Here is a 21,392-nt window from a genome sequence, read left to right as displayed (position 1 = left end):
TGGTTGTAGATGCCGCTGCTCTGTTGGGGTACTGCAGTATTTTTCTCCCTATTTAAGAATCGTGGAAGAAAAATCGGACTTCGGTTAGTGGCTAGTTAGTGGCGGTATTTGTGTTGTCGAGTGCCGCCACATGTGCATCGTATCGATTTGATTATTCTCCGATTGAAATCGTTGGAGCGACGTCGATAAACTTTTTCAGTCGTTCGAATACAGCTGCGCGCTACTATTATGGAAGAAAGAAATGGAGGATGTATCCTTGATGGAATTGGACGACGTAGCCCGATGACGAGTCACACCGCGATGTCTTTCCGTCCAGCTGCATCTTTTTCGTTTTTCCGGTGAGCGTATGCTCATTTGTGGCACACCCTGCTCGCGTCGTATTACAAGCGTCGTTCCAACCACATGTCGAAATCGGCCGTAGACGATTCCCCGCCATTGTTTGCAAACACCTACGAGCAAGCCAGGTATTTTCCTTTCGCGTTCGACCGCGACGCTTACACGCGTCTTCTAGGCGCGTTCAATCTTCGCTCGGTGAGCCAGATGATCCGATCATTAGGGAGTCGAGAGGCGTCTCGATCGACCAAACGATAATCCGTCAGTCTACGCTCGTCTTGGCCTTTACCGAGCTCGATGAATCGAGCCGAGCCTATCGTAATTTTAAGACACCGCCGTCAGCCGTGGAATTATTTCGCAGAGAATCAGTAAAGAGTATAAAAGGCGCGTGATTAATTGTACGCTTTAATTAATCTCGTTGGCTCCGATCCTGCTACGTGTATTGCGTGGTTCGGGTAAAGATTTCTTTTTAGCACGAGATGGGAAAGGATTTCGAAAGATTTGACTCAATATCATTGTAAATTGCATTTTATTATGTCGTTACGCGTTTATACATCTTTCTGGAATTTCTCAGCAATTTCCAAGGTTTCACTCGGTTCTCACAGTAACCTCACGAACTCGCTACAAAGATACATACTCCTTTCGACTATTACAAATTCACAGATTTCGTTCCGCAATGCCACGTTGTTCGATCCATTTTTAACAGCGGCTCGTCCACTCGCAAAACTACGAAAACACGCGAGTCTGAATGTGAAACGAGCAACCGACGATCAAAATTCTCAGCCGCAACTCGCTCGTGATCTTCTTACGTGACCGGCGAAAGCAACGAATGAATTTCGGTTTCACCTTCCGAAAAACGCTTCTCCGCTTCTTTCCAAACGCTTTTCGACGCTCGGTTGGACAACGAGATCAAAAAGTGGTCTCGATCGATTCCTAGAGACTCGAACATCACCCACGTATCTTCCGCTATCTTTCGCGACGACGAGCAAGTACCACAAGCATATACGTTGCAGTATACGCGTGCACAAATGTGTTGCACGAGCGAGTCGCATAGCAGCACGCTGCACCCACCCGCTGGCTCCGAGTACCGATCGATGATCCATCGATCGCGCGAACGATCCACCGCGGGTAGTCCCCGGGCAATATCACCGAGAGCGAGATTTATCTCCGGACATGCTCTCTCGGTCAGCATCCGTGTACACGTCGCCGTTGTCGACGCTTGTACGTACACGATGCCGGGTGTGTGCACGCCATAGGCGAATAGGAGATCAGCGTGCTCCTCCTCCTCTTCGCCTTTGCCGATCGTCCAAATTGTAACGTCCAGGGTTACGATGTTTGTCGAATTGATTTCGATATTCGGTGTATCCTATGTCGATCGCGAAGTATAGACGAAGTAAAGGCATATGGATGCTAACTCACGAAAGCGGTTGTAGAAACTTTACGTTGGCATATTACGCGCGTAACTCATCGACGGCATCGCGATTATGTTAGATTAAATTTTGAAACAATCTAAGAATCTGCGTAAAAGTTGCAAGATAGCTGCTGCGAACATTGCATCGAGTACTTGAACAGTCGATTGTTCGTTTATTGAGAAACCGGAACGTTTAACGAGATCATCTTTGGCACTAATTATATGAAATTATACGCGTTGCAATATTACGATATTCGCGTTACGTTAATGCAATTTCGAATGTTATCAGGAATATTATCGTTCTAAATATATCGCAGCTCTGTGTGTCGTTATGTGTTTTTCTATAGCTCTATTTATGATAGAAGGATCGTTGCATTCGCTAGAATTGCCAGCTGAACTACGCCTTTCTTCTTTCCCTTTGCTTTCGTCTCGCTAAATCTATAGGCTCTTAAACTGATTTGTATGAAATATGCGCTTTTGTGCACACGAGCTCTCTTGATCGCGATCTCTCGTTCGTATTCCTTCGCTTTGATACGTGTCAGATAAACGTGCACGCACTCCAGCGCCTCTTGCCCGCCATAGAATAGGAGAGGTATGATTTAAGTGCTTCCCGACGTGCACCGTTATACGCCACATTGCCATGGTTCTGCGCGAATTCTACTCCAGACTCGATATTTTTTTACTGAAATCTCTTTCGCTTTTTCTAATCGCCGCTTCTTATCTCCTCTTTCACTCTTCGCGAATTCGCTGCCAACTTCTCGCAGATCGCTTTCTATTATAGAAATTTCTATCGTAATATCTTTGAAAAAGTGAAAAGATGCTAATATAAAGCAGTTCCGACGTTAGGATAAAAGTGCGATTAGATACATTAGAAGCGTAAGAGTACAACGCCACGTAATACAACAAAATACACCTAACGAAACTACCGTTTAAAACTTGACTAGAAAATTAAAAGAAAAAAAAAAAAAAAAAGAAAAGAGCGACGATGTTGCAAATACCATTTTTGAAATTTACCTTGTAATTAATTTAATTTACCTTGTAATTGATCGTTAATCGCCAACTTAAGCAATGAGATGGAGAAATTGAGAAACAGTGGAGCCGGTCGATTTGGCGTCTGGCTCAATCGTGAATTACGACTCCATCACCTGCTACAGAGACAATTGTCCAAATATGCCTACTCTACCGTTGGTAAACTCGCCATAGTTTGTCTGGTTCGGGAAAGATTTAGTCGACAGGTGCGAAGATCGCGCGACCAAGCCAATAAAGCGGACTTGGAGAGTGCTCCTCGGGAGGACGAGTCGTCCCGTAACTCCATTACTTATACATTCGTGCGGCTGGCTCGGCGAGTCGCCGCGTTCTCTCTCTACCCCATAATCTACGGCGCACAATGTCGTCTGATTATGGCCGGGCCGATATGTCGTTGATTCGGCCGGGTCAAACCTACGCGCGTTATTCAAATATTAAGCCAGAGCTCGCACACGTACGTATGTCCCTTTAGCCCCGGTGGACGCTTGTATTCTGCCCATTACAAAAACGAGCAGCGGGAGTCGAACGCGAGATCGAGAATTCGCTGAACTCCGACTCGCTGGGTCGATGAACTCTCTTTAGAAAAAGTTCTCCCAGTCCTGCGAACGCGTTAACGCGCGATTTTTCCTTGATTCGGTATTTTACCATCCGCGAACAGTCCGCACCTTTTGCGCTTTTCGCGAAATTTTGCTCGTAAATTTCTTCGAAGCGAAATTTGCTTTTTCTTGAAGAATCGTCGAAATAATCCATCTTTCGATCGGGAAACCGATTCTACGATATAACCGAGACTTTGCCAAGCGTTTTAGAGATTTTCTTTGGAAGCGTAAAACGGCGATCTTCCTTCTTTCTATCCTTTAATGCTTGTAATTTTGTAAAGTACCGTTCGAACCACGTCGCTATTTATTATGGATGGGGTATAGAACGTTGACAGATACGACGGTGAATCGATCGTAGCAACGAGCAGAAGAACGAGCATCTGGTTGTTAGTTTAACGGGGGAAGACACTCGAGGTCGGTTCGCAGGAATTCTCGCGAGTACGTATCCCCGGTAAATTTGCATCACAATGCCAAATCAAGTTGGCTCGGAGGGGAAAGGATGGTGGAACACGTGGTCCAGGGTCGAGATGTTCCGCGAAAGAGGCTTGGCCCCTACGAGGACGCGTACATACTTAAGTACTCTCGATACGATGGTACACGCGCGAACGATTCACCACAGGGTTGTGTTCCCTCTGCTTCTGTCTCTCCTTTAGGGTACTTCATTCTCTTGTCCACCTTAAAATTTGCAAAGAATCTTCCCAGATGACGTACGTTTACAGCATCTCCTCGCACCTTCTTTTCTTCGGTCGTGATTTATGCATCTCTCGCGACAGTCGCAACGATCTTCGATTTTTTCGTATCTTCTTCGCTATCTAGAGGATGAAAGAAGATAAAACTCGCATAAAGGAGTCTATTTGATCGATTTAAAGATGGAAGATAAATTTTACGCTTTGCCCCTGATTGCACCTGATGACTGTTCCGACGCGTCATCGCTCGATTTTCTAGGCCAAGTCTATCTTCATGTTCGTTTCGGGCGTCTTTTCCATCGATCGCGTTTAGATATCGAACGACGCGACCTGGTTCCGCGCGCATGACCAACCAGACGACCTATTAAACGCGATTCGACACCGATTTCATTCGGAAACGCCTTGTCCTTGGACGAGAATTTCACGATATATCCATCGTTTGCGCAATTCCGCCGCACCTTCGTTTTTTTTCTTTTCTCTTTAATATCAATTTGCACCTGTGACTCGTGGCTGTCTCTCGGAAAGGAGTCGCGAGAAGTCAGGTTGCAGCACGTGCACGATATCTTAACGCAACGCTGTCGTTCACGGTACAGGCAAGGCAGGCCATCTGGAAGAGATCCGTTCTCGCGTTTCCGCCATGCATGATCAGTCAGGCGAAATGGTGTATGTAACCTCCAATGACGTTCGAGTTTATGTGCAATTACTTCCGATTGAAAATGGTTCTTTCTTTTTTTTTTTTTTGCAATCACGCCGGTCGATTAACCTTCGTTGGATCGTTCAAGGGAGATTTATTCCTCTATACGTGAGCTCGCTACGTAATTACCATGGGAATAAAGGAAACTCTTTTCACGATAGTGCTGTATAAAGAATATTAACCTTGTTCCAATTGCCTAATAAAGATTTATGTACTTACGTTTATTTTCCTGAGTTTACTGATACCGTCGAATGAAAGGAGGTATCTTTCTGAATCGTTCATTGCGAAGAATTAATCTAACTTCGATTAATCACCAATGATTCGTTTCTCTCTAACCGAGTTAAACCATACTATTCTCTACGAATGAAAGAAGCTTTTCTCCACGATCGTGCACCGCAATGGACTCTAGCCATACGATTAAACACACGCTTGACTCCTGTGAAATAAAAGCAGCCATTTTCCACGTACGTGCTCGCTGAAGAACGAATCCTCGTTCGATTAACCACCGAACACGTTTACGCATATTATGTAAAACGTAAGCTGGCAGGAATAGAGTGGAAGAAGTGGCTGGATCTCGAAACGTATGCGAATCCACGCTCTCCCTTATTCCCATGCGCGCACGAGAGAAATCCTCGGCTGGAACCCTCTCTTCCTCGAGAGTCCCTAATACGTTTTTATATCATAAGGGTCGTGCTCGGTATGTTTCCCGATTTGTATGGCGGAGGGCTGGAAAGCAGCCCGCAGCAGCTGTCGCTTGCTAGAACGCGTGACGAGACACGTCGACCCGTGTGACGGACGTTAAAAAATGGGGGCTCATTGTGCATCTCTGACGCCGTGAATCTATTCTCGCATCGATTTCACGGGGTCCTCTGTGTCCCCATTTTCTCTCCCCCCTGTCTCTCTCTCTCTCTCTCTCTCTCTCTCTCTCGCTCTCTCTCTCTTTCGAACTTTGGATGAACTTTGAGAAGAGAAAGAGTAACAGAAATATAAAAGCAAGCGCCAGTGAAACAGTGAGTCGTTCGTTTTTTCATTAAGACGTCGCGCTCATTGCACGTTCACTCACTTGACGCGTTCTTCGTTTCGACTCGCTCTAGAGGACCACCCTCGTTCTCCGTGTACAACGCATCAACGGGGTAATTAGTCTTGGGCCGTGACGTAACGCCGCGTTGTTTCTATGCAGGGAACCAGGTCGATGGAATTTTCACCTTTGACTCGCCAAGGTGAGCGTTAAACGTGAAATTATTACGAAACGTTAGCGAGTTTCTTAAGAGACTGAAGTTGTAATTATCGCACCGTGGACGTCTATGATTTAATGAAAAATTTCGAGGCGCGAATACATCGGGATTTACAATGATTAATTATACAGAGAGTTTTAGTAACACGGGTATCATCGACCACGTATCGAATCGTAAAATTGCTTTCCTGTAAAAAATGGTAGGGAAATGCGCCTCGTAGCGTGTTTCACCTGCTGTCTTCGAACGAAATATCGCGTCAACGCTCTCTACGGTTTAAAACCACGAACGATTTTTTACTTTTGATCAACGAGAAAAATCGGATTAGTATTTAGATCGGTACTCTGGATAAAGGTTCGACGCTTATACCGGCTGATACGGCACTTTCCCTTTCATATTCGACGAAGAACGCGTGTTCCTTTTTATCTCGGCGATTCCACGAAATTTACGGAGCAGAACGAAGAGGCGGCGAGGCAGTTTGGTGGCTCGTAAGGGAACGTTCCAACAAAAGCAAGCCTGAAGAAGCAAGGGGAAGAGAGAATGAAACAGAGAGGGGAAAAAGAGAGAGAGAGAGAGAGAGGTGGAGCGAGAAAGAGAAAAGGTAAAGGGAGAACGAACCGGAAGGAGGCATCCAACAGGATGCGAGCACGTCCTTTCGGCATTGTGTACGGCACCGGAACTGTGGGAAAACTTCCACACTAGCGAAGTTAGTCTCGCGTTAACATACTAGTCGCGAGGTTTTATAAATATTTCATCGCGGCGGACGCGAAAATTGCGATGCAGCGATTCGAGCCGGTCGCGTTCCGGATGCTAATTAATTAGTCCAACGGGGAACTAAGTCTCTCTCGATGTGCTGGTCGTTTCTTCTCTTTCGCCCTTCGTTCCTTTGAAACGTTGTTTGCTGCTGTATATATACAGGGTGTCTCAGAGTTTAACGACCCAACTTTGTCAATGTATTCTGGTACTCTGTTCTAACACTCTATTTTAACACGCGTACCATTCCCTACGATACGAAATTGACGGCGATGAAGAATTTAATTTACCTCGTCTCATCGAAGAAATATTCGTCTCGACGAAACTCTTTGTATCTTGTACAACCGTCGTGGTACAAGGAATGTATCACTAAGCATATCAATGTTTTTGCTCGACGTAGTCTTCTTTTTTGAAATTATAGACACACAAGAGTCCACTGACTCGCCAATCAAAATCGAATGTACGCTTTCCTTTCTATTTTCGTGTTTTTCTTCTCGTAACTTTCTACAATAATAAAACTTTGTACGACCTACGTTACGTTTATATAACATGTGTTTCGCTTGCACATAGCCATAGAACACACTGGCAAAATTTATCCGCTTAACCTTGGGACACTCTGTATACGTGGATATATGTGCGCGCGCGCTTGTGGATGAAAATAATCTTAGATCGCGCAATACGTCGACTTAATTGCGCGATTAAACGTTCTCGATAGGATCGCGAAGCCTTTGAGAACGTCGAACAGCCGCGCTGGGGAACGTGTTCCCGCGCGCCACGCGAGCGTCGCCCGATCCATCGATCGTGCCCATACGAAATTCGATTTTCGACCGCGTTCGCTGCCGTGCGTTATCGTGGAGACGCGCGAGCACAACTTTCGCTTGCAAAACAACCTGTGACGTTGCGCCGACACGCTCGAGGAAGCACCTATTGCGCGAAAACGACAATGCACCTACCCATTGCTAACTATCCTGCGAAACGATCCTCTTTCCCTTCCTCGAAAATACACGGTGTCCCACATTTTTCACACTCCGCTAGCGTGTTCCATTAAGCGTAATAAAGATAAATATCATCGCGTTTTCTTTTTTTCTTCCTCGCATTTGAATATCATCTTTGACGAACTTGCAACGAAACTACGGAATACAGGACACCCTGTACATTCATAGCCAAAGTTGCTATCCCGTTCGTTTTGCACCATGTTGCGCCTTGAATTATAACGGAAGAGTCATGCAGACTGAGAAAAACGTAGGAATAGAAATGGTGAAACTTAGACGCGACACGCGATAATGTTTGTCGGTTGATGGTGTTGGTGTAGAAGCTCGCGTCTTCCTGGATTTACGTGACATCCGTTCGAAGAAGTTTATGCCTACGCATCTCTCGAGGTTATTGATCCTCGCCATAAATCATGACGCCTAGTTTGCGTCGAACAAATTCATTGGATTAGAAGGTTCGCTCGGTGTTAATTAGCCTAAGGCTGCTGTGACGCGGCTGTCGCCGATATCCTGTCATCTCGCATGGTTTCGCGAGTCCGTTATGAGAAACCTTGACGCGGTGGAACCGGGGTGGGATGAAAAAAAAAGGGCAGCCAACCGAGAAGAGACTCCTGGGCGAGTCTCTCATTCTGCCTTCTCTCGGATCTCCGATGGATCGAGTCGATTTCTTAACTCCAAAAGAGTCGAGGTTCGATACTCCGGTTAGATACGTGACCAACGTACACACGTCGACATTTATCGATTTCCACGCGAGATCGCGAGAGGGAAAGACGTTGATCGAAGCCTTTAGATACTCCCTTGCCTTTCGAGCTACCGAGTCTATATCTCTCTTTCTAAGGCGTGCGTGCGTACAAACTGTCGGCCACGGAAAAAACGAAAGATTCTCGCGGATCTAACCTGTTCCATCGACGAACCGAGAGGCAGACGAATCGGTTTCGATCCGCGTTTCTTCTTTTTTTCTTTCTCTCCCTCTTCTCTCTCTCTCGCTCTCTCTCTCTCTCTGATCGATGCTACTTTCCTCCCTGCCAATGAAATATCTCGCCATGTTCCCCAAGACGTTTCCACGAATTTCTTTTCCGCGAACAGGTGAAACCAAAGGTAGATCTGAAAAAGGAACAAATTTCCAAGGGAGAGAAATAGAGCCGCGTCGTAGTCGCATTTATTCAGTAGAATCTTCCAGCGACGAAGAGAAGATATACGGTTACGTACGGTGAATCCCTTCCGCGGATCGTTGTATGTAAGTACAGAAAGTGGAAGCGATACGGTGAGATCGTAAAATCAGTCCGTGGTTGAAGTTTACAATTTTTATTTTACCGTTTCGTTCAAACGATCACCATTTCGTTCAAAAAAAAAAAGAGAGAAAAAAAGAGAAAGAAGAAAGAAGAAAGAAGATTGGAATATATTGAACAACGATCAAAGACGCTAGAGTAGCTACGCACTATGTTGCTTTCGCGGAGAAAGACAAATAGGTGCGTAAGAAGGAGGATAGTTTTCAATTGAAGAAACTGTTGCAATGCAGAGGTAGTACCAACATTTAAATTGCGTGTATTGAAAGAGAAAGAATCCCATAGGTTTCGCATTCAAAGGCACGAAAGGATATTACTGCGAATAGTAATCGACTACTTCATTTAACGATCTCGCTATATCGCTCTCACCTGCTGTACTCAGCTCACGTTTCATTCGATACACTGGCCGGAGGTTTGCTCGAGGTCTCGGTCAGGGTTTGGACGTATCGATCCGCTTTTAAAGGGAATATCGTCATCGAAGACTGGTCGCAGAGCTGATGTACAATGCACAATGCGAGATATACCGAAAGACGAAAGGGGAAACGCGTCTCGTTCACGTTTTACCGGTAATGCTCCTGTCCAGGTCCAGACAGCGGCACCAGGCACGAAGAAATATTTCGATGCTCGCGTCACGGAGTACCGTTAGCGCGGGGTGATCGGTGATTTTTCGTGAATTTCGGGACTCCTGCGGGGCCGAGGTGAGTGGAAAATTTCGCGCCCAGGTCACGGCGTCGCGATGGCATGCGCCCGTTTCGCGTTCCAGACTTGCGGACAGCGGTCCGAAAGAAACGAGTCCGACCACGTATCGCTGCTTCTCCATTTCTCGTTAATTAGTCCTCGGGTGCCCTTGCGAACCCTATTGCCAACGTGAGCGGACGCTCAATTATTTCGTCATTGTGTTGATTGGCCGAGCTCGTTCTTCGAGTCCTCGCGCCACCTCCTTTCGTGTAACCTAACCTTAGAAAGAGATGCTAATTAGTGGCCTGATTCAACGAAGAACTATATAGCTAGCCTGTGTTGTATTTGTCCCTTTGGGATATCGTTCGTCCGCCGACGATGTTGGCTTTATTTGAAATATCGTCGCCCGAAATAACTACAAAAGTTTGCTTCCCGTAAGCAGATATAATGATTAATAGCTTTCACATGTTCGATCAAAGAATATGAACGCGTTGCTCGTTCTCCGAAGAAGCTACATCTAGAAATTAGCACGATATCGTCGAGTCGAGATGCAATTGTCCCTGGACATAAGCCACGAAAACTCAGAATACTTGTTTTCGCTTTCGATGAAATTCACGATGCCTGGAACATGGAAGAATTTTGAGTTTACCACGAATCCACGATCGCAGCGTGTTTCGGCCCGGTTCTTAAGCAAAAACCAATCATATTTTATCGACGTAGCAAATCACCAATTCTCGAAGGAACGCGTTACAAGGATCGATCTTCCGACTCGTCGACGAATCGGACAGTATGGTCAAAAATGTATCACGGCCCGTTGAAGAGTCGGCGAGATTATAACCGCGCGATTCCCAGCAGGAGCTCCGTTTCGTTTTTCTTCTGTTTCCGCTCCAGATACAGACAACCAGGCCGTATAACTCGCTTGCGCCGATTATGGCAGGACGGGCTTTTGCGCGGGGCTCGTTACGCTCGTCTCTTGCACTCGCTCGCTCGAAAACCCGCCTTTATCATCGTACACAGTTCGTGGCCAACGGTGGACCTATTTCGAACTTCGCTTCCGCGCTAGAAAACGCAATCTGTCGCTCGGTCTGTTCGCGCTTGGCCGTCGTCGGTCCCAGAACTTCAACAGCCACGCTATGAGCTTCGAGCACATGGCGCAAGTCTGTCTTTCAGTTTCCATCGACGTTGTCACGAATTTACGTTACACCATAACATTCTGAACGAATGCACGAGAAAGAAAGCGAAATCCGTTCAGGTTCGACCAAAGGTTTCGACATGAACGACCAAAATTTTCTACGAGAAATTCTTCTCGCAACGTCTATCCTGTAACGACTATCCTTATGTCGCGTTCATACGCGACAAGTTGATCGATCAGCGAGATTTTACCAAACTAAATTTGAGTAATTTGTATCGCGGATACGAGCATTGTCTTTCGTCTCTATTGCCGTGAAAGTACGCTTCGTATGCAATTCAAAATACAGAAAACGGTATAAGGAACGATATGCACAAAATATGAATTTGGAAAAAGAAGATTTACGTATCCTTGAGCGGTAAATTTAAAAGAAATGCGAGCATTGCAGCGTTTAAAAACCTAACAAGTACCACGAGAGTACACGCATACAATAAAATTCACGAACATCCTTTCTTCAACGTCCTATGGAGAGAATTATAGGGACGAGGGGTGGGAAATATTTGAAAAGGGATTCGCATTAATTCCGGGAAGGACCGGAGTTGACGGGGCATCGCGCGGGGAAAGGGTTCGCATTACGGACGTAATAATGCAGGGGAAAAAAATGTGGAATTACCGTAGTCGCTGTTGTGCTGCGGTAACACGAGATCCCCACGGAAATCTTGATACACCTACGTCCGTGTAAAACGTATTTCGCGACGCGCTATTTACATAACGCAGTTACGTACCATGGATTCGTATTGTACATCCGCCATCCAGGTCTCCGGTGCGTGTATATTGCGTGTGATTCGCGCGCGCCGAGAGGATCGTGCCGCGTTCGAACACGTGTCCAACACGGCCAGCGTCTTCTTCGTCCGCTCGTCCTCTTTACCCAGATGAATATCGCGTTCCGAGGACATTTAATTGAATCGTTGCCGTGACGCTCTTATCTAACGAGCCAATGCACCCTCGCCTTTCTCCAAATCTTCCTTCGATCTTTCGATGTACAGAGTAAAGTAGGGTTATTCGATTCGGATAAGCTGCGACATCTTAAAATTCCATCTTACAATTTGCATGAGACAATGAAACTCGATGTTTATTGCAAACACGCGATTAATATAAAGTATCGCGCACGTACTTTACGCTCATCAAGAGGAAACGTTAAAAAGAGAAAACCATTTGAACGCTGACCTTACCCTATTTCTGACGTCCATCCTCGTGAATACTTACGTCAGAGAGCCTCGCTTCTCTCTTTATACTACCAGCGTACGTTTATTTTCATACGACTTGATCGTTTAGAAAGGAAATAAATCGTCAACGATCGTTGCTCTCGTTGCATCGATGCTACACCGTGGTGGCTATCTTCGCTAAAATTAACGTTGCGCTAGCTACGCCACGTGCGGACTATATCGAACCAGGTTATTCTAGACTCAATACTATATTTAAAACTTGCTGCTAGAACAATATTCGATGCGCTAAGAGATTCTCTGTTACGTCGATCCTTTCTTCGTTCGCGAGTTGCCCCTTTCTCCACCCTCGTTCGCCGTCGCGATATAACTCTATTTCTGGATACGAAACCGTCTTAGATATATTTTAATACGAACCTTAAGGCAATAATGAGCATTCTTACACGCACGATCGTACCAAAATTCCCTTTGCCGTTTCCTCTCGGACGACTTCCTCGCGATTGTGCGTACACGTACTTACGTAATCATCGACAGTTGCGAGTTCCCCTCGTTTCACCCTTGCCCCAGGCACTCCATATTTCTATACGAGATTTTCCGGATGTCCCTTCCGCTCACACGCGTCCCACCTTGTCTACTTTAACTCCTTCCCTCGAGTTTTCACACCCCACGCCACCCATACGTACACCTGTTGCAACTTCGCGAGTTCCTTGCTCCTCTTCCACGTCAGACACTTTGCTAAATCAATGACGTTATCGTGTCCTTTATACAACTCTTACGTATTTTCTTGCCCTGTGTGTTACGTCGTTGTGGTCACCTGCCATAATTCTACGTGTCCTATACAAAGAGATATCTTATCGTTGTACGGGAGGAATTACCACGTACCAGCAGAGTACTATCGAATCGAAAAGAGGACAGATCTGTAAAACAGAGTGGCACAGTTGCGTAACCTGGTTACAAATCGTCGTATCGCGTGCGTGTTCGCGCAGTCGCTCATCCCAGTGTTTTCTTTTGTCCGTACCTCGTTGACCGAGGTCCTTTTTTCCTCGCATTCGCGTGCAACCGCTAAGAACTTCGATCAAATCCGTCCCCAGGAACCGTTCACCGCGGGAGAAAAGTTGCTCGAGGAAAGCATACGCGAGCACCGGCGACTGCATCAGCCGCAGCGTGTATGAAAAGTAGCGTGTAGAATCCGTCGTTTATAGTCGCCCGTTCGCCAGACCTTGTCGAATCGATTGGACTCGCGGACGTTCCCGAGGAACCTAATGACTGGCAGCGACTCACGAGTATTTCTCTCGACGTTGTCGCCCAGGCTTCTTCGCTTCTACCGGTCTCTATTTTTATTTGACGCTGTATAATAATCTCCATAATCGGTCTTGTAAACGCAAAAATTAAGCCACGCTCGAAACATAAATACCAGCGAAAAATTCTACCAGTCCCCGTTTTCGTTCGACGCTGGATCCCGTAGTACGTTTCTGGTTACTGGCGGATCTGACGTTGATCGACTCAGCGAACGATCGAATATTTCGTCGAAACGATCTTCGACGTTCGCAGCGAGTTCGTAAGAAAAAAAACGATTCTATCGCTGTGCATCTTGGTTTCGCACCGATCTCCAGCGTCGCTCGTTTAAAGTTTAAACGCAAAAGTTGGGCGCCGTTCGAAGTGACTTGCAACGTAAGGACGCTAATGCTTTCACCGCGGACGATCATTGGCATGGAGGATCGCGATGCAGTTAACGGACGATGGCGACCGTCGAGACATCGAGCGTTCTTCTCCGCGGCGTCGTATGTAACTCGCGGTCTGCCCGCTCGTTTTCCCTCTTCTTTCCTTCCTCGTTCGAGGGCCCGTTACACCGTTATATTCTACGTGATCCCATCGCGTCCAGCTGTCGGACAGCTGTGCAGGTGCGCGACGCGATGCGACGCGCCAGAACTCTTCCACTGCGAATCGAACTGATTCCGTACATACGCATTCTAGAAACTCGACGAAAAGAAGAGTGGAACGAAACGTAGCGCGATACGAAAAGCTTCCATCCGGGATTCTCTGCCCACCGGATCTTTCTGTCTTTCGCCTTTTCGCCGCGCATCGATCCTCGCGTAGAAAAGCCTCTTCTTCTCGTCTCTTGGTCCGTGGCCGTGTGCTGCGAACGCCGCCACCGCAGTACGACTCTGGTCGCGCGTACTTTATTCACGTCGCGCACGAGCAACGATCCGGAGAGAGCATCTTTTCTCCGCTCTTTGTCTCTGTCACCGGTTGCCGCACGCGATGCGTCTACGCCCGATCGATGACCGATCAAAGATCGGCGAATGCCCGCAGCGATAGATCTCGCGTCGTTGTTCCATCCTTCGATGCTACACGGTCGAGGTCTCGAGAGCTTTCAGCGTGCACGATTCATGCGAGAAGAATCCTTAGAATGCTTAGAAAGAGGCGGTACACAGTTCGAGGTATGTTGCAGCTCGGGCTTCCAATTTGCGTGTTGCGACCCCTAAGGAGATTGCCAAATGTTCTCCGCGAATTATGTATTTTTGGTGGCCGCGGTTATTTTCGGTCGAAGATTCTTAGGCATCGATCGAGTATCAAGCGAGAACCGAAGGGAGACTGCTGCGATAAGGAGGCAGCGCCGTTTCTCGGTAACTCGAGTGGAACTGGTTTGAAGGCCAGAAATTTTCTATGTTTTTTAAATGGTAAGAATAAGAGTATGAAGTATATCTGTCGTAAAGTATTTGCAATCGAACATAACGTCTATTCGCGTCGGTTAATGGAAGTAGTTTAGAAGCCTGTCGATGGGCTTGGATCGAGGCTAAATATACCGTGTCGATAAAAACGATAGGTAGAAAGCGAGCGAGCGAGCTCGGGGTGGATAAAGTAAATAAGCCGGAAGAGGGAGAACAGCGAATGAATCGAATTTGATATTCAAATGACGTCATTCTAGGGCGTTCGTCTCGGTTAAGAGCTCGCGTAACTCGTATTCGCGAACGCGAGCCAATCGGTTATCGATCTCTCGATAAGCGCAGCGAGCTAGCGCAACGCGATCGCGTTCCTCGACCAAGTAGAGGCAGCATCGTTGCGCGTGATCTACCTACACCGTGCCAGCGAATTTATGAGTACAAGCAGATTAAGACGGCGAACCGAGCTTTCGAGCTAACTGACCTTGACGGTCGCGAATATCTCGCGATTACGCATCGATCGCACATGCTTTCTTCACGATCGAAGAATCCTGAAACGATTATCAAGAAAGAAGTATACGTTTTCATTCCTTTTTTTCCTCTTCCGATGTCTAAAAGAAATCGTTTGCCATTGGTTTCGGGTTATTAGGCAACGTTTCGTTCGTAAACGAAGAATCTGAAGAGGAGAAGTTTTCAAACGTGTTTGGTAAAAATCGCGCGCGTTTCTTCCTCTACGTTTTCGTTATCGATTCGTTGGAACGAAAGGATTCTCGAAAGGAAACCGTTTCGGATCGTTTGGGATTGGTACGCGACCCTATCGAATCCTGGACATCGAATCGCGATAAATCTGCTTTATTCCTTTGGCCTGGATGCAACTCCCCCTCCTCTGTCTTTCTCTGTTCGGTTCGCGCCTATTTCCAGTTCTCGCGCTATATCCGTCCTCTTGCCATTGAGGATAAGACTTTTTCTTCGTTGTCCTGGCCTGGCTGTTTGCCTGGCCGGCTCCGGCTGCCTGCTCTCGCTGCCGGTTCTCTGAATGACCGTACTGCCTCTCCGCTGCTCTACGCTGAATCTTCTTTCTCGCTCTTCCTACTATCTCGCCATCTTTTTCCTTTTGCCTGCGCGTTCGTGCACACCACCTATACGTTCACGCTTCGACGCGAAAAGTAACGCGTTCGCGTTGCCGTATGGAAGTTGGCGCATACACGGAGAAGAAACTTCCTCGCCAACCTTGATCCTTGGATGTCCGTCGAACTCTCGCACCTGGTCTCACGACCTACACTCGTCCAATCCCTTCTGCAAGGTAGTAATCCGTATCACGATCTATAGGTAGGATCGTCTTGCGGAAATAAATCGAGATTTCTCGACAGCCACGATCCTTTCCTTCTTTAAATTCCACTTGAGGCAAGCGTACCTCGTATTCGCGGCAAAATTACGTTTATACGGACTCTATTTATATTTGGACGACATTTTGCTTAGCGTCAGATCAAACGAACTTTCGTCCATTGAATCTACTTTTTACATGAATCTATCCGAACGCGAACTCCTCTTATACGAACGAAAAAGTTATAACGACGGGATGAACGAGCGCTTGTACTTTCTTTTATCGCAACATATTTTTGCAAACAGATCGACGACCACGCTTTCTGCTATTCGCCACTTGTCATTTGACGCGACATTCCTAGTCTTAGAATTCTGTAGTTTCAACGTAGCCGGCAAACGAGCAAACCCGCTAAAGATTCAGCTTCGGTGTCCAGGGGTTAAGAAGGAATTTTATCTCGCGATATAGTCGCGCTACTTTGGACTAAATTTTGGTATCCTTGGAGCAAGCCGCGTTGCATCACGCCGAAAGAATTCCTTGGATCGAGGCAGCGTAGCCACAATGGGCTGCTGGCCTTAGCTTTCGTCCCGCGGACGCGTTCAACTTTTCGAATTCTCCACACTCGCGCCGGCACGTTCCGATGAATCATTCCGATACGTTTCTCCGGTCTCATGGTTGCAGCCCTGTCAGACCACCGGACGCGATCATTGTACGCCGCTTTGTTCGCGATCTCGTTCGTTACCATTTCACCAAGGCTCTGGTCGCGCCTATCTATTACGTCTCGCAGATTGCCCGCGAATTTTTCCCCTCCGCTAAATTGTTTTCAGTCCCTTGAATCATCCGTCTTCGTCCAGCGATCGGCTCGATTTTATTCCGGTCGAAACAAATCTACTCTATCTGCCTCGCGAGATTCGATCAGCTGCGTTGCCTGTAAATTATCTACGAGATGCTCGTACACGCGCGTGCATGCCTCGCCTAGCCACGAAATGACGTGGTTTTGCGGTTAATTGGCGCGGAAGTCTATATGGATCGGGTACCGTTCGTTCGCGTAATTCGAGAGAATTACAATGTCGGTTTTCACGATTGCAGATGCTGCTGTCATTGTCATACGATATTGTACCGTTGAAGCACGGAATTATGTCGAGAGAAAGTGATCCTATTATAGCACGGTTCGATCAGATGTACGTTGTTCGCGTTAGACATCCCGTAGCCACGATAGAGTACGATACGTTACCTTATCCACCGCTACCGTATCGATCGACCAGCGAAAATCGAGATCTCACGCTCGGCTGTGGAATCCCGCGGCATTTCGCAAAGACCAGTATATGGGGAACAGGTCCGTGACACGGTCCCTCTTCTATACACTTTCTTTTTCTATCCACTTCCTTTCCTCGTTTTATTCTCTCTATCGCGGCGTTTCTGTGCCCTCGCAGGACGAAGGAGACGCGTGTGTCCAACGAACGTGCATTCAGTTCGCACATGCACGCACGCACGCACGCACGCACGCACTCACACGTCGGCCGCGTAACGCACAGGACGGCCTTCGCGGCGAATAATTATGTAGGGGATTTTTCAGTTGCTTGTACTCTCTCTCTCTCTCTCTCTCTCTCTCTCTCTCTTACTCTTTTTCTTTTGCCCGTGTGTACGTTAGTTCCACTCGCTCGTTCTTTTCGATTCGTCCCTCTTCGAGGTTCTCTTTCTAGAAAGAGCGGTTCGTCCCCCTCGCTTCCTTCTCGTAGCCCCTGCACGCAGTCTACCCGTCTCGTTCCCTCGAACTCGAGTTCGAAACGGCAATGTGGTGAACTGGTCCCGCAGGCTTCCAAGGAAGACTCGTCCCGCACGGCCGATCGTCACCCAGAGTTCGTTCCCCGTTCAGCGACGGATCTGTCCCCGGGACTGGTCCAGAACAGGAACAGGTCGCTCCGGATGTCGACCGTGGACGAGCTTAGATCCAATCTAAACTCGACGTTTCGTATAAGCATCGTCTGGACGTTGTACGCGAATTCGTTCGTTCAAGCACGGTACTCGGGTGTGAAATTTGTCGTCCAAGGTATTTCACGAGTGCTCCGTTACCGGCTGTTCGTGGATTCGGTCGACGGTTCTTTCTTACTTCGACTCCGTTCGTGCGAAAACACGAGTGGAACTCGGGCAAAGCACTGACAAAAGTCAACCCGTCTATCGCGTATCGATAGAAACTCGATCGATCTGGCAAAGAAGAGAAAATGTCGCAGCTGGAGAGTGCGTTTCTCACAGCGGGAATTGCGTGTGCTCCGGAATTCGCGAGGCGGAGAATCGATCGCCTCGGGGGAGAAAAATCGTGGTATTAACGTAGAAAAACCGCGGTAATCTCGTGACCATTCACTGGCCATTTTTCCCGGATCCCGGTTCCATCCCTCGCAATAACTCATCGCTAATGTCGCTCGTCGCTTGTACCTGGCGAACTGGTTTCGATTGAATACCAACCGTGCTCTCGGTCTCCGCTCTCTCTAACGATTAGAGAGATCGCGTGTCCCTTTCCTTTCTCTCCTTCTTCAACCTCCATTAATTCCGTTTCCATCCACCGGAGCTTTCCACCTTGTGGCCCCCCACCAATGCGGTAGTTTTCTTTTCTGGCTGTTGGTCGCGCTGGTCGCGCGCGACGAGTCGCGCTCTTACATATAAATATTGCATGATCGAGTAAAATAATTCTACTCGAGCATTTCCATCTACGCTTTTCCTTCTTCTCTCTTCCTCTCCTCGGCTGTCTCTTTCTCTTGCGAGAGTTTTATCTCGTTGGTTGCTGGAGCGCGGCGGATAATTGGACGGGATGCAGTAGGACGGAATGCTGGTGCATTTGTCTACGGTACCAGCCGCGAATACATCTCTTATCCCCTTCCTCTCCTTCCTCTCTCTCTCTCTCTCTCTCTCTCTCTCTCTCTCTCTCTCTCTTTCTGCAGCGTGTACCGATGCGCAAATTAAGGGCGATTCCGCTCGGACGGAATCGCCATTTCGCATGAAACGACTGCTTCTTCTTCTTCTTCTTCTTCTTCTTCTTCTTTCTTCTTCGTCGTTCACCTTCCGCTCTTCCTCTCCTTGCTTCTTGCTTCTTCTTCTTGTCTCTACTTCTTCCATGTTCGTTTTCTTCGTCCGCCACCGGCTTCGCCCGTGTACGCCGCAGCGCTGCATTCTCCTCGTAAACGATCGAGCAAAGTTTATTAAAATGCGGTGTAATTGCGCGGCATAAATATTGACTCTACTTTCAGAGCTTTATTTTAAACCGCGTCTTAGGATTTTCTACGCGCTCTCAACCCGTTCCGCGTGGTTTCTTGTCGTTCGCTAGCGGACGCTAGCCCGCGAGGCAAATTCGCATCGAAGATTTGCCTTCTGCGCGTCACAACCTCTTCCTGTCTCTCCGGTTCTCTCTGCTCGGAGAATGCGAAACAGCTTACACGTTGGCGAAAAAAATCACGGTGATCGATAGGAATCAACCGAACGATTAGTCTTGATTAGACGTTCGAGACTGTGATCGTTTATGTGTAGCTGTATAGGCGGAAAAGCAAGAACAAATCGGCCGGTCTGCGGATACCTACGTATTTGCCGCAAGTCTATGATCTGTCACGGTTATGTTACACGTTCTATCAAGCGTATAGAACTTGCGAAGTAGAGTTTCGTGAAAGAACCTGTTTCAATGAAATTGGTCGTGCGTACTATGAAGTATCTAGAGCTTAGGATGTAAAGCTTTATGGAGCAACCTTCTCCATAAAAAGAAAGAACATCAGAAAGACGCCACGGTGGTCGTTGATGACCGGAGCGTTGAACTTCTTACAACCGTAAAAATTGAACGAAAATCCAATTAGACAGTTAGGGCATTTTCAATATAACCGATAAATAGAAGATACTTTGAAATGAAAAATGTCCCATTGAACGATGAAACATTTTTATTAGAAAAAAATGAGAACAAACCTTGCATCTAACGGTGCACTGTGTTAAAACACTGTGGCGTCCTGAGCGAAACACGTGATTTCGGCGTGGCAGTCAAAGCGTGTTAAGAAATAATTAAATCCATCGAAAAGGATCGTCAAATTCGTGCGGCGTTACGACCGTTCTGAAAACGTTAAACACGAGCAGAGTATAATTGGTGGTTCGTAGAAACAAGTACCAGATGCGCGATTAGCAGGTGCACCGACGGGTGCAAACCTTTTCGGTAGCTCGGGGCAACCAAAGAGAAATTCATACCTATTCTTTCTTTGAAGAGTGCTGTCTAACGGGTGCCAGGTAATCAATCTGTTCAGCCGATGAAAACCACACTGTACAAAAAACCATCGTAAAAAAGACACTTGGCGAATAAATTACGCGGATCCACTTAACTAGACTTAATAGAATCCGAAGCGAAAGAAACGGAAAAGGAAAAAGAATAGATTAGATTCGACCAGATTGGACGTTGATGCGAGAGCCATTAGGGAATGCACGCGGATACAAGGGTCGGACGCATTCCCACGGATCGTCGACACAGGTACCCCACGTCCTGAAGTCAAATTTTCGACCCTTCCGAGCCCGTTACGCGAGATTTGCGGCACCTTGAAGTCCTCTTTCGGTCGGTTGCTTTTACCAACGTTTTACCATCATAGATTTTTTCCCTTTGTTCTTCCGCCCAGAGTAGCGCACCAGCTCCTCAACGCCATCCTTCGTGTCCTTTCGTCCCTTTCTCGTTCATTTTCTCTTCGATTCTCTTTCCTCTCTTTCGCTCTTTGGTAGAACGAGCCGCCCTACGGTCTCTCTCTTCACCTCGTTCGGCTGCTGTCTACATTTCTCGGCGCCGACGAAGCTTCGTGGCACGCGATCGCCGTAGCCAGGAAGAGATCGACTCGAGTATCTCGTCGAAGCAACCACGTCCACGAAATAATATCCACGAACATACGCTGTCCCATAACTACATATTTCGACACCATCAAATTATCGCAAATACAGTGATATAATTTTGATATAAGTTTTCCTGTTGATCCTGTCTCGAGCAACCGTATACAGTTAATATTATTGGGCTGGCAGCTAAATGATTGCGGATTTTGTCAATACCATTTAATGGCAAAATCCGCAATCACTTAGTTGGCAACCCAATAGATATCGATAAGCACGATAGTTAAGGTTAATCTTCTTGGCGTAGTAAGTTCGCTTGTCTTCTTCCGTTCCGTAAGAGATTTTCCTTTTCTTTTTACTCGCTTCCTTTCTTCCAACGTTTCTCTTTACTTTACCGTTTGTTTCGCCCGTCGATGTGGTTGTCGTCGTTAAGTATTATCGACGATTAGTACCTTGAAGCTTTCTCACGTGTGCAAACACACAGATTTGCTTTTCGACGACCGATTGGAGCCAGCCCTGGGAAAACATCGCCGTGTGTT

General features: G+C 47.1%; 1 protein-coding gene and 1 long non-coding RNA gene across 4 annotated transcripts in view; one reads left to right on the top strand and one right to left on the bottom strand.

Annotated features, from left to right (window-relative positions):
• The window catches only part of LOC122566393 (rho GTPase-activating protein 20-like), a 177,965-nt gene that overhangs the window by 93,987 nt on the left and 62,586 nt on the right, over window positions 1-21,392 (top strand). The window lies entirely within an intron of this gene.
• Window positions 881-11,957, bottom strand: LOC122566405. The gene is made up of 3 exons (XR_006316507.1): window positions 11,599-11,957; window positions 9,571-9,963; window positions 881-8,824 (listed from the first exon to the last, which is right to left on the bottom strand). It is a non-coding gene; the product is annotated as an uncharacterized LOC122566405 (long non-coding RNA).

The sequence above is a fragment of the Bombus pyrosoma genome, linkage group LG3 (assembly GCF_014825855.1).
Source record: "Bombus pyrosoma isolate SC7728 linkage group LG3, ASM1482585v1, whole genome shotgun sequence".
NCBI lineage: Eukaryota > Metazoa > Arthropoda > Insecta > Hymenoptera > Apidae > Bombus > Bombus pyrosoma.
This window is presented reverse-complemented; position numbering and strand designations above follow the sequence as displayed.